Source organism: Martes martes (assembly GCF_963455335.1).
Source record: "Martes martes genome assembly, chromosome: 9".
In the NCBI taxonomy this organism is placed as follows: domain Eukaryota; kingdom Metazoa; phylum Chordata; class Mammalia; order Carnivora; family Mustelidae; genus Martes; species Martes martes.
Window position 1 is genome coordinate 50,718,369 of NC_137896.1, and position 12,674 is coordinate 50,731,042.

Below are 12,674 nucleotides of genomic sequence, written 5' to 3' on the forward strand. Positions count from 1 at the left end.
ACACTCGACATTTGTTTTTTTTTTTTTTTAACTGTATTTTGGGGGGGGCCTGGGTGGCTCAATTGGTTGAGCATCTGCTTTTGGCTTAGATCATGATCTCAGGGTCTTGGGATCAAGTTCCGCAATGGGCTCCCTGCTCAGTGGGGGGGTCTGCTTCTCTCTCTCCCTCTGCAGCTCCCCCTGCTTTTGTTCTCTTGATTTCTCTCTCTCTCTCTCTCTCTCAAATAAATAAGTAAAATCTAAAAAAAAAAAAAAAAAGATTTTATTTATTTTACAGAAAGAGAGAGAGAGAGTGCACATGAGCAGGGGAGAGGGAGAGGGAGAAGTAATCCCCACACTGAGCCAGGAACCCAATGCGGGGCCAAGACCCTGGGATCATGACTTGAGCTGAAGCCAGATGCCTAACCAACAGCCTCCCAGGGACCCCTTGACATTTGGTCTTGTGCTAATGTTGGAGATCTCAAAATAAAATTGATCAGGAAGAGAAGCAGCTGACATCACAAGGTAGACCGATCCCTCCCAAGATGTTGTATCCAGAACATTTCTTTCCATTTCTCTTCTCATCTCTGACCATCCCTTTCCTAATTCTTGACAATTTTTAAACTATGAACATCTTTATGATTTTAAAAAAATTATTATGTTATGTTAGTCACCATACAGTATATCATTAGTTTTTGAGGTAGTGTTCCATGATTCATTGTTTGTGTAGAACATTCAGTGTTCATTGCAACATGTGCCCTCCTTAATGCCCATCACTGGGCTACCTTACCCCCCCCACCCTCCCCTCTGAAACCCTCAGATTGTTTCCTGGAGTCCGTAGTCTCTCATGGTTCATCTTCCCCCTCTGATTTCCCTCCCTTCAGTTCTCCCTTCCTTCCCTTAATGTCCTCTGTGCTATTCCTTATGTTCCACATATGGTTCTTTTGTTCACCTTTCATCTTGCTCTGGTCTGGAAAGAGAATCCCATTGTTCACATATATCAGGCCATCATAAAAGGAGTTCATATAACTGACTGTTAGATTTGCTATGATGCTGTTGATCCTGTAGCTCTGTCTGTCACAAACTTCTCCCTTATTTCAATTACCTCCATTTCTGTGAAACAAATTTGGCCTCCTCTATGCTGTGCTACTTCCTAACCCTGGGTGTTCATTTCTCTGTCTCTGGTTAATAAGCCCAAACCCAGGGAAACTTGAATCAAGGCTCTGTACAAAGAAAGGGACACTAGACAAGGGTGATCAGAATAAAACTGTCTGTGCAGTCTATAGACCCTTAAATTGTATCAGCTTCCAAGGCTGGCACCTTTCCAGTCGAGTCTTGGTTGACCACCCTGAATTCCACTGTTCAACAACCTTCACCACAGGAAGTATCTCTCTTGGCACAGCCTGTATTCAACCTATGTACATCTTTATCTATGGAGAACTTGCACCCCCTAATGCATGGGCCCCTCAGTGTCTAAATAGATGGAAGATGGCAGTAAGTTATGGTCTGGGCTACCTAGTCTAGTCTCTGTCCACAATCAAACTGAGGCTTCACATTGGGCTGCACCTGTCAAACCACACTACAGACTCAAACAGGAATTACCAGGAAGTATTCATGACTCAGGTTTTATCACTTTTGACCAATCTTTACTATCTCAGATGGGAGTTAGTGCAATGAAGCTGTGGTTAGAAATTTATCACTTACTGTAAGGGAAATATCAGGGTCTACCTCTGAGTCTGTAGCTGTCAAGCAGAGATCATTGAATTTGCTTACTAAAGTTGTCTTAGACAAGAGAATATTCTTGATTCTTTCCTTGCTGAGCAGGGAGGTGTTTGTTCTATAGCCAATACCTCTTGTGCTTAGATAAGTAGTTTGGGGAAGCTGAGATACAACTGAGTGAAATAGTTAAACCACTGGCTTAAGCAGATTAAACCTAACTCTGGGTTATTCTTTGACCTCTTTGATTTGGCTTGTTTGGGTCATGGGGACCTTGGCTTTGGAGTGCCCTCCAAAATTTGGGTCTTCTTTTTCTTCTTTCTACTTCCTTCCCCTCCTACCTCCTTCTCCTCCTCCTCCCTTTCCTCCCCCTCCACCTCCTTCTCTTCCTTCATCTTCTGGTTTTATTTTTAAGTAATCTCTACACCCAACATGGGCTTGAACTCACAACCCCAAGATCCAGAGTCACATGCTCCACCAACTGAGCCAGCCAGGTGCCTCTGGGTATTGTTCTTATCATCATTATTATAGTCTTTCTGGTGCACTATGTTCTCAAAGATCTTGAATATATGTCTACAACTGCTGTACTGATGGGTAGTCTCACTGAGATTGGAACTTCAAAAGGAATATGAAGAAAATGATCATCTATAAGACTATGAGGCCAACTTTTGTCCTGTGGATACTACCCAAAGACCAAAACAGATGACAAAAGCAGTGACTAGGAGTAGTGCTCTAGCCTTAACATTTGATCACAACTCTCAGTAATCTTGGAGTCTGATCAAAAGGGGAGAACTGTGAAAGCAAGCAGACTAGACCCAAGGCAGGCTCACTGATGGTAAATCCCATGTCAGCCAATCAAAACTTAACTAAATTTCTGTGCTGGGCTCTCCAGAGAAGGAAGGCTTGGATTAGCCAGTCAGTGCTTATCTTCTCTGCACAAGTTACCTACATGGCTCCAAGATTCTCCTTTGCTCCAGGTAAGGAAAGTAACCCTGTCTTAACAAACTAGCAAATGACCGGTATAACTTCTTTGTAAAAATCTGTAAGAATCTCTCACCTTATATAGCTCTTTGGAACTCCTTTCTATCTGCTAGATTGGATGCTGCAAAATTCATGAATTACCAAATAAGACCAGAAAGAGCTTTAAAATTTACTTAGTTGAATTTTGTTCTTTAAACAAATAACTTTAATTTATAGAGAAAAGAGTAGAGGGGGTATTTGAGAAATTAGGAAAATAAAATAATCTTGCTATAGTTTTTTTCTTTTTTGAGTTGTAGGAGGTATTTATTTTTAATTTATTTTTTTAATTAATTAATTTTTTACCCCATCCCCCACCCACCTCTCCTCCAGCAACCCTCAGTCTTTTCCTATGATTAAGAGTCTCTTAAAATTTGTCTTCCTCTTGGGGTGCCTGGGTGGCTCAGTGGGTTAAAACCTCTGCCTTCGGCTCAGGTCATGATCCCAGGGTCCTGAGATCGAGCCCCGCATCGGGCTCTCTGCTCAGCGGGGAGTCTGCTTCTTCCTCTCTCTCTCTCTCCCTGCCTCCCTGTCTGCCTACTTGTGATCTCTGTCTGTCAAATAAATAAAAAAATTTAAAAAAATTTCATAAAAAAAATTTGTCTTCCTCTCTAATTTTGCCTTCTCCTATTTTTTCCTACCTTCCCCTATGATCCTCTCTTTTGTTTCTTAAATTCCACATATGAGTGAGATTATATGATAATTGTCTTCCTCTGATTGACTTATTTCGCTTAGCGTAATACCCTCCAGTTCCATCCACATCATTGCAAATGACAAGATTTCATTTTTTGATGGCCAAGTAGTATTCCATTATATATATATCCCTTCTTCTTTATCCACTCATCTGTTGTTGAACATATGGGGTCTTTCTATAGTTTGGCTATTGTGGACATTGCTGCTATAAACATTGAGGTGCAGGTGCCCCTTCAGATCACTACATTTGCATATTTGGGATAAATATCTAGCAGTGGAATTGCTGGGTCTGTTTTAAACCTCTATACTGTTTTCCAGAGAGTCTATACCACCTTGCATTCCAACCAACAGTGTAAGAGGGTTTCTCTTTCTCTGCATCATCACCAAAATCTGTCCATTCCTGATTTGTTCATTTTAGCCATTCTGACTGGTGTGAAGTGGTATCTCATTGTGGTTTTGATTTGTATTTTCCTGATCCCGAGTGATGTTGAGCATTTTTTCATGTGTCTTTTGGTGATATGGATGTCTTCCTTGGAGAAATATCTGTTCATGTCTCCTGACCATTTCTTGACTGGTCTTCTGACCATTTCTTGATTGGATTATTTGTCCTTTGGGTGTTGAATTTGATAAGTTCTTTATAGATTTTGGGTACTAGTCCTTTATCTAGTATGTCATTTGCAAATATCTTCCATTCTGTCAGTTGTCTTTTGGTATTGTCAACTGTTTCCTTTCTTCTGCAAAAGCTTTTTGTCTTGATGAAGTCCCAATAGTTCATTTTTGTCTTTGGAGACATGTCTAGCAAGAAGTTGCTACAGCCTAGGTACCAAAGGTTGCTCCTGTGTTCTCCTCTATGATTTTGATGGATTCCTGTCTCGTATTTAGTTCCTTATTTTTTTTCTTTTTTTAAATTAAATTTTACTTTTACAGTATTCCAAGATTCATGTTTATGTACCGCACCCAGTGCCCCATGCAATATGTGCCTGGCCTAACACCCACCACCAGGCTCACCTAACACCCCACACCCTCTCTCCTCCAAAACCTTCAGTTTGTTCCTCAGAGTCCACAGTCTCTGATGCTTCATCTCCCACTTCGATTTCCCCCAATTCACTTTTCCTTTCCTTTTCCTAATGTCCTCCGTGTTATTCCTTATGCTCCACAAGTAAGTGAAACCATACGATAATTGACTCTCTCTGCTTAACTTATTTCACTCAGTATAATCTCCTCCAGATCCATCCATGTTGATGCAAAAGTTGGGTATTTATCCTTTCTTTCTTTCTTTTTTTTTTTTTTTAAGATTTTATTCATTTGACAGAGATCACAAGTAGGCAGAGAGGCAGGCAGAGAGAGAGAGGAAGGGAAGCAGGCTCCCTGCTGAGCAGAGAGCCCAATGTGGGGCTCAATCCCAGGACCCCGAGATCATGACCTGAGCCGAAGGCAGAGGCTTTATCCCACTGAGCCACCCAGGCACCCCGTATTCATCCTTTCTGATAGAGACATATCCATTGTACATATGGACCATATCTTCTTTATCCATTCACCTGCTGAAGGGCATCTTGGCTCTTTCCACAGTTTGGCGATTGTGGCAATTGCTTCTATGAACATGGGGGTAGAGATGGCCCTTCTTTTCACTACATCTGTATCTTTGGGGTAAATACCCAGTGGTGCAATTGCAGGGTCATACAGAATCTCTATTTTTAGTTTCTTAAGGAATATCCACACTGTTTCCCAAAGTGGCTACACCAACTTGCATTCCTACCAACAGTGTAAGAGGGTTCCCCTTTCTCCACATCCTCTCCACCACTTGTTGTTTCTTGTTTTGTTAATTATGGCCATTCCAACTGGTGTAAGGTGGTATCTCAATGTGTTTTGATTTGAATCTCCCTGATGGCTAACGATAATGAACATTTTTTCATGTTTCTGTTAGCCATTTGTATGTCTTCTTTGGGGGAAGTGTCTGCTCATGTCTTCTGCCTATTTTTGACATGATTATCTGTTTTGTGAGTGTTGAGTTGGAGGAGTACTTTATAGATCTTGGATATCAGCCTTTCTCTGGAGTGTCATTTGTGAATATTTTCTCCCATTTTGTGGGTTGTGTCTTTGTGTTGTTAACTGTTTACTTTGCTGTGCAGAAGCTTTTGATCTTGATGAAGTCCCAAAAGTTCGTTTTCACTTTTGTTTCCTTTGCCTTTGGAGACATGTCTTGGAAGAAGTTGCTGGGGCTGATGTCGAAGAGGCTACTGCTTATGTTCTCCTCTAGGATTCTCATGGATTTCTGCCTCACGTTGGGGTCTTTGATCCATTTCAAGTTTATCTTTGTGTATGGTGTAAGAGAATGGTCGAGTTTCATTCTTCTACACATAGCTGTCCAATTTTCCCAGCACCATTTATTGAAGAGGCTGTCTTTTTTCCAGTAGATATGCTTTCCTGCTTGCTCGAAGATTATTTGACCATAGAGTTGAGCATCCATATCTGGGCTCTCTACTCTGTTCGACTGGTCTAATGTGTCTGTTTTTATGCCAGTACCATGCTGTCTTGGTGATCACAGCTTTGTAGTAAAGCTTGAATCAAGCAATGTGATGCCCCCAGTTTTGTTTTTCTTTTTCAACATTTCCTTAGCAATTCAGGTCTCTTCTGGTTCCATACAAATTTTAGGATTGTTTGCTCCAGCACTTTGAAAAATGCTGGTGGAATTTTGATCGGAATGGCATTGAAAGTGTAGATTGCTCTAGGGAGTACAGACATTTTAGCAATGCTTATTCTTCCGATCCAAGAACATGGAATGGCCTTCCATCTTTTCATGTCTTCTTCAATTTCTTTCACGAGTGTTCTGTACTTCCTTGAGTACAGATCCTTTACCTCTTCCGTTAGGTTTATTCCCAGGTACCTTATGGTTCTTGGTGCTATGGTAAATGGAATTGATTCTCTAATTTCTCTTTCTGTATTTTCATTGTCAGTGTATAAGAAAGCAACTGATTTCTGTACATTGACTTTGTATCCTGCCACATTACTGAATTGCTGTATGAGTTCTAGTAGTTTGGGGTTGGAGTCTTTTGGGTTTTCCATATAAAGTATCATGTCATCTGCAAAGAGAGAGAGTTTGACTTCTTCATTGCCAATTTGGATACCTTTTATCTCTCTTTGTTGTCTGATTGCTGTTGCTAGGACTTCTAATACTATGTTGAACAAGAGTGGTGAGAGTGGGCATCCTTCTCGTGTTCTGATCTCAAAGAGAAGGCTGGCGGCTTTTCCCCATTGAGGATGAGATTCACTGTGGGTTGTTCATTGATAGATTTTATGAAGTTGAGGAATGTTCCCTCTATCCCTATACTTTGAGGAGTTTTAATCAAGAATGGATGCTGTATCTTGTCAAATGCTTTTTCTGCATCAATTGAGAGGACCATGTGGTTCTTCTTTCTTCTCTTATTGATCTGTTCTATCACACTGATTGAATTTGTGAATGTTGAACCACCCCTGCATCCCATGGATGAATCCCACCTGGTCATGGTGGATAATCTTTTTAATGTACTGTTGGATCCTATTAGCCAGATCTTGTTGAGAATCTTGGCATCCAGATTCATCAGGGATATTGGTCTGAAATTCTCCTTTTTGGTGGGGTCTTTGCCTGGTTTGGGGGTCAGGGTGTAATGCTGGCTTCGTAAAAAGAGTCTGGAAGTTTTCCTTCTGCTTCAATTTTTTGAAACAGCTTCAGGAGAATAGGTATTATTTCTTCTTTGAATGTTTGGTAGAATTCCTCAGGGAATCCGCCAGGTCCTGGGCTCTTGTTTTTTGGGAGGTTTTTGATCACTGCTTCAATCTCCTTACTAGATATTGGTCTGTTTGGGTTGCCAATTTCTTCCTGATTCAGTCTTGGAAGTTTATAGGTTTCCAGAAAGCATCTATTTCTCCTAGGTTGCTTAACTTATTGGCATATAACTGCTGATAATAATTTCTGATGATTGTTTCTATTTCCTTGGTGTAAGTTGTGATCTCTGCCTTTTCGTTCATAATTTTATTAATTTGGGTCCTCTCTCTTTTCTTTTGGATTCATTTGGCCAGTGGTTTATCAATCTTATTGATTCTTTGAAAAAGCCATGTTCTAGTTTCAGTGATGCATTCTACCATATCTCTAGTTTCTATCTCATTGATCTCTGCTCTAATCTTGATTATTTCCTTTCTTGTGTGGGGGGTTGGCTTAATTTGTTGTTGATTCTCCAGTTCTTTAAGGTGTAAATAAAGCTGGTGTATTCTGGATGTTTCAATTGTTTTGAGGGAGGCTTGGATGGCTATGTCCCCCTTATGACTGCCTTTGCTGTATCCCATAGGTTTTGGACCAATGTGTCTTTATTCTCATTGGTTTCCATGAATTGTTAAAGTTCTTCCTTGATTTCCTGGTTGATCCAAGCATTCTTAAGCAAGGTGGTCTTTAGCTTCCAGATGTTTGAATTCCTTCCAAACTTTTCCTTGTGGTTGAGTTCCAGTTTCAAAGCATTGTGATCTGAGAATTTGCAGGGAGTAGTCTCAGTCTTTTGGTATTGGTTGAGCTCTGATTTGTGACCCAATATGTGGTCTATTCTGGAAAAAGTTCCATGTGCATTCAAGAAGAATGGGTCTTCTGTTGTTTTAGGGTGGAATGTTCTATATATATCTATGAGATCCATCTGGTGAAGTGTGTCATTCAAAGCTCTTGTTTCTTTATTGATTTTCTGCTTGTATTATCTATTACTGACAGTGGTGTGTTAAGATCCCCTACTATTAATGTAGTCATAGCAACATGACTCTTTATTTTGATTAAAAGTTGGCTTATGTAGTTGGCTGCCTCATATTGGGGACATAAATATTTACAGTTGTTAGGCCTTCTTGGTGGATAGACCCTTTAAGAATGATGTAGTGTCCTTCTGTATCTCTGACTGTAGTCTTTAGTTCAAAATCTAATTTATTTGTTATGAGAATTGCTACCCCAGTTTTCTTTTGATGCACATTAGCATGAAAGATGCTCTTTCATCCCTTCACTTTCAGTCTGGATATGTATTTAGGTTCCAAATGGGTCTCTTGTAGACAGCATATGGACAGGTCCTGTCATTTTATCCAATCTGCAACTGTGTGCCACTTTATGGGAGCATATAGGCCATTCACATTGAGAGTGATTATTGAGAGATACATTTTTATTGACATCATGTTTCTATAGATTGTCTCTGTAAATTTCTGTTCTATGACACTCTTGAGTCCTTTCTTCTTTTGTAGAATCCCCCTTAATATTTTTTGTAGTGCTGGCTTCGTGGTCACATACTCTTTTAAACCTTGCTGGTCTTGGAAACTGTCTCTCCATCCATTTTGAATGTCAGCCTTGCTGGATAAAGTTTTATTGCCTGCATGTTCTTCTCATTTAGTTCCCTGAATATGTCTTTCCAGCCCTTTCTGGCTTGCCAAGTTTCTGGGAACAGGTCTGACATTATTCTGATGAACTTCTTCTGTATGTAAGGAATCTCTTCCCCCTATCTGCCCTCAGAAGCTCTTGTCTAAGATATGATTTGTGAGTTTCACAATGAAGTGTCTGGATGTCTTTCTAGATTCGCTGATCTTAGTGCATATTCTTTCTGCTTCTAGGACATGAATGCTGTTCCCTTCCCCAGATTGGGAAAATTTTCATCCAGAATTTGTTCAACTATATCTTCTAGTCTTCTCTCTTTCTCCACCCCCTCAGGGATCCCCAAAATTCTGACATTGGAATGTTTCATGGCATCATTAATTTCCTAATTCTGTTTTCATGACTTCTAAGCTGTTCATTCCATGCCTCCTCCTGATACTTTTTCTCTATCAGTTTGTCCTCTAGATCACGAATTCTATCTTCTACCTCAGTTATCCTAGCTGTTAGAGTATTTAGATTGAATTGGATCTCATTGATAGCATTTTCAACTTCTGCCAGGTCAGCTCTCACTTCCGCCCTTAGAGATTCTATGTTGTCACTGATGGTTTTCTCCAACCTAGCCATTGCCTGGATAATTGTTACCCTGGATTCCCTTTCCAACATATTGTTTATGTCCATATCCAATAGTTCTGATAGAGAGGGAACAGTCTCTGAATTTTTCCTCTGTTGGGTGTTCCTCCTCCTAGTCATTTTGGTGAGAGGTTGTTGAGGGGATGTATAGCTAAATGTATCAATCACAATCCAGGCAAGGTGCACCCTGGAATGTCTCAGAGCAATTGGAAGTCACCACCAAAAAGAAAGAAAAAAGAATAGAGAGAGAGAGAGAGAGAGAGAGAGAAAACCCAGCCAAAATGAGCCCCCAAAGTAAGATTAATAAGGTATATAAACAAAAATACTGACAAAAGTAAATGACAAGAAAAAAAAAGAAGAACCCAGCCAAAATGAACCCCAAGAATAAGATTTATATAATACCAGAACAAAAACAAATACACAGAAATGCTGACAGAAGAATAAGATAGGAGGTTGGTTATAAATTCTCAAATTTGTTTTGGTTCTTCCTGGGTGTATCTTGGTATCTTTGTTAAAGGACTCAAGTTTCGAGAGATAAAAGGGAGATTAAAACTGGTTTCTATATAGAGGTAGTATTGAATAGAGAAAGAGGATTACCTTGAATCTTGTATCTGTATGTATATTTAAAAAAAGAAAAAAATAAGAGAAAAAGAAAAGCACCTGTATATGTATGCAAAAAGTTCAAGTTTACTTCCAAAGGAAGAAAATAAGCAATAGCAGAATATTGAGTTTTAAATGTCATATTTTCTTTGTCTCAGCACATGATTTTTGAATTATATATATTTTCTTAAAAACAAAAGTTCAAGTTAAAAGGTTATTATGGAATATGTTGTATTAAGCCTTTAGTTATACTGGTAAGTAAGTTAAAAAAATTAAAAGAACAAGAATCGTGAAAACGAATTAAAAAGAAGTTGTGTCTATGAAATATACAGGTTTTAAGGCAATACTGTGAGCTTAATATATTGTTTTCCCCTGATGTTGGGGTTTTACAATTTTATGGCGACCCTGTGGTGGTTGTCCTCTAGTTCTTTTGGCTTGCCTTCTGGGGAAGGGGACTGCCACTTTGTTTTTCAGTCAGTCTTGCTTGGGTTGAGTCATCCTGCCCCCTATCAAGGATAGGTTTTTCAGGTTGTTGTTCTCTGGAGGTTTTTTTTCTTTGGCGGGTTTTTTGCAGCTTTTCAGAGGTTTAGTGGAAAGCAAACTGCGCCCAGACCTCCATCTCAGAGAGAGGCCTCAGTCTGCTCCCCTCTGGGTGCTCCAGAACACACAGACTCCCCCTCTGCAAACTCCACTGAACAGTGCAACCTCCCACGAGTGGTGTGCACCCCCAGCCACTGTCTCAGTGGTCGCCCAAGGTGCCTGGTTGTCTCTGCACCCCCGCGCCACTGAAACCGCAAGCGATGTTGGTCCAGGGAACCCACTTCCAGTGGCTGCCTCTGCTGGGACTGCTGTCTGGGGTTCAGGCCCACACAGGGTGCACTCAGACCCTGCTGTCATGCGGGTTGCAGAAGGCTAAACCGATCAGAGATCGTGCAGGTTCTCTCAGGCATGGGCTGGGAGAATTCAGACCCTTGGCCAGTCCTAGAGATTGCTGGCTAGCACACACACCAGGCTCTCTCAGGCACTGGGAGAGTGCACTCACAGCCCACAGTCACGCAGGGCATGCAGAGCGCAGAAGGCTGTGGACCTAGAGAGCGCTGGCTGGCACCCACACCAGACTCTCTCACACACAGGCAGGAGTGCACCTAGTGGAGCGAGTGGTGGTTCAAGCAGCAGAAAGCCATAAGCTCAGGGCCCACGGAGGCTCTGCCACACTCTCTCTGTCTTGAGTGGTCGCTGGTGGTTGCCGTCCTGAGTCTGTGGGCTTAGGCCTGTGCCCGTGACCTCCCATTTCCACCAGTTGCCCCTTAAGATCTTTTGCTTTTTTTGAGTGCTTTTAACCAGACTCCATATTAATGCTGGTCCCCAACCACAGAGCACTTTTGTTTTGGGATATTACTTTCCAATGGGTTGCTTCTGGTGGCTCTCTCCCCCATCTATCCTCCAGTATCATTCTGAGAGTTCCCACTCCGCTTTATCACTCCACTGATGTCTTCTTCCCCTGTAGAGATCCAGAAGTATATAATGTTACATCTCAGGCTGATTTCCTGGGTGTTCAGAATGTTCTGGTAGATATTTAGCTCAGTTTATATGACTGGTTGAGACAGGGTCTCCTAATTCTCTGCCATCTTGCCCCTCTTCCAGTACTGCCTCTTGTTCTCTTTTTTGAGGTGAGTTTTTTGTCTTATTCTGTCTAGAGATGAATAGATGAATGAGAGAACAAAAACTAAAATGCAAGAATGATCCCAGAGAAATATATACTTGTCAATCCAGAAAAGACCCGATACTGGGGGGGGGGGGGGGATAAAATCAGACCTATGAACAGAATATAGCAATACAGTGGATCCTGTGTGTATTTTGGTCTGTTTGTTAGAAAACTAGATCTCAACATTTTAAGGAAAGAAAACTTATATATGTACAAAAAAATTAAATACAATGAAAGTATAGAATGTAACTATAAAAATGAAAATTAAAGGATAAAAAAAGGAATATAAACAGACAGGTGAACAGAACAGAGCAATACACTTCATCCTGAGTGTATATTGGTCAGTTTGTTAGAAGAGATTGCATACCAGAATTTGTAAAGAAAGAAACACACACACACACACACACACACACACACACACACACACACACAAACTGGCTGGTTCCTGGAAAGTGATATAGCAGTGCAGTGCAAAATCAGAACTTTTAGAAGTCTACTCCAATGAGGGATGTCCCTGACTGAAAGGTGCTCAGGTGGTGAAATCCTACGTGGGACAGTGTGGTCTCAGGATCTTTGGGAGTCATAGGAAGACTAGGGGTGCCTGAGTGCAGTAGAGTTCCCAGGCATTGGAGTGGGGAAACTAGCTGCAATCAGTGAGCCCAGGAGTGGACTCTTTGCTCAGGGTTGCTATAACTTGTGAATCATGGCAGAATCAGACCATTGCTCTCAGAGCAGGTGCCCAACGGGCAGCAGAACTCTGAGACTCCCCTTCCTTGTCCTGGGGGAGTGGCACCAGAATGCACCACAGGAATCTGCAGGGTTTGGAGACTCAAAACGGGGTCACCTGGCTGAGACAGAAATGCCCAGTCATAGGCTGGGTGATCTTGGAGTGCAGTGACCAGGGAGACAGGAGTGATTGACTGCTTTTCTCCAAGGGTCCACTGAAGAGTGGAGCTCCAAGCTCTCAGC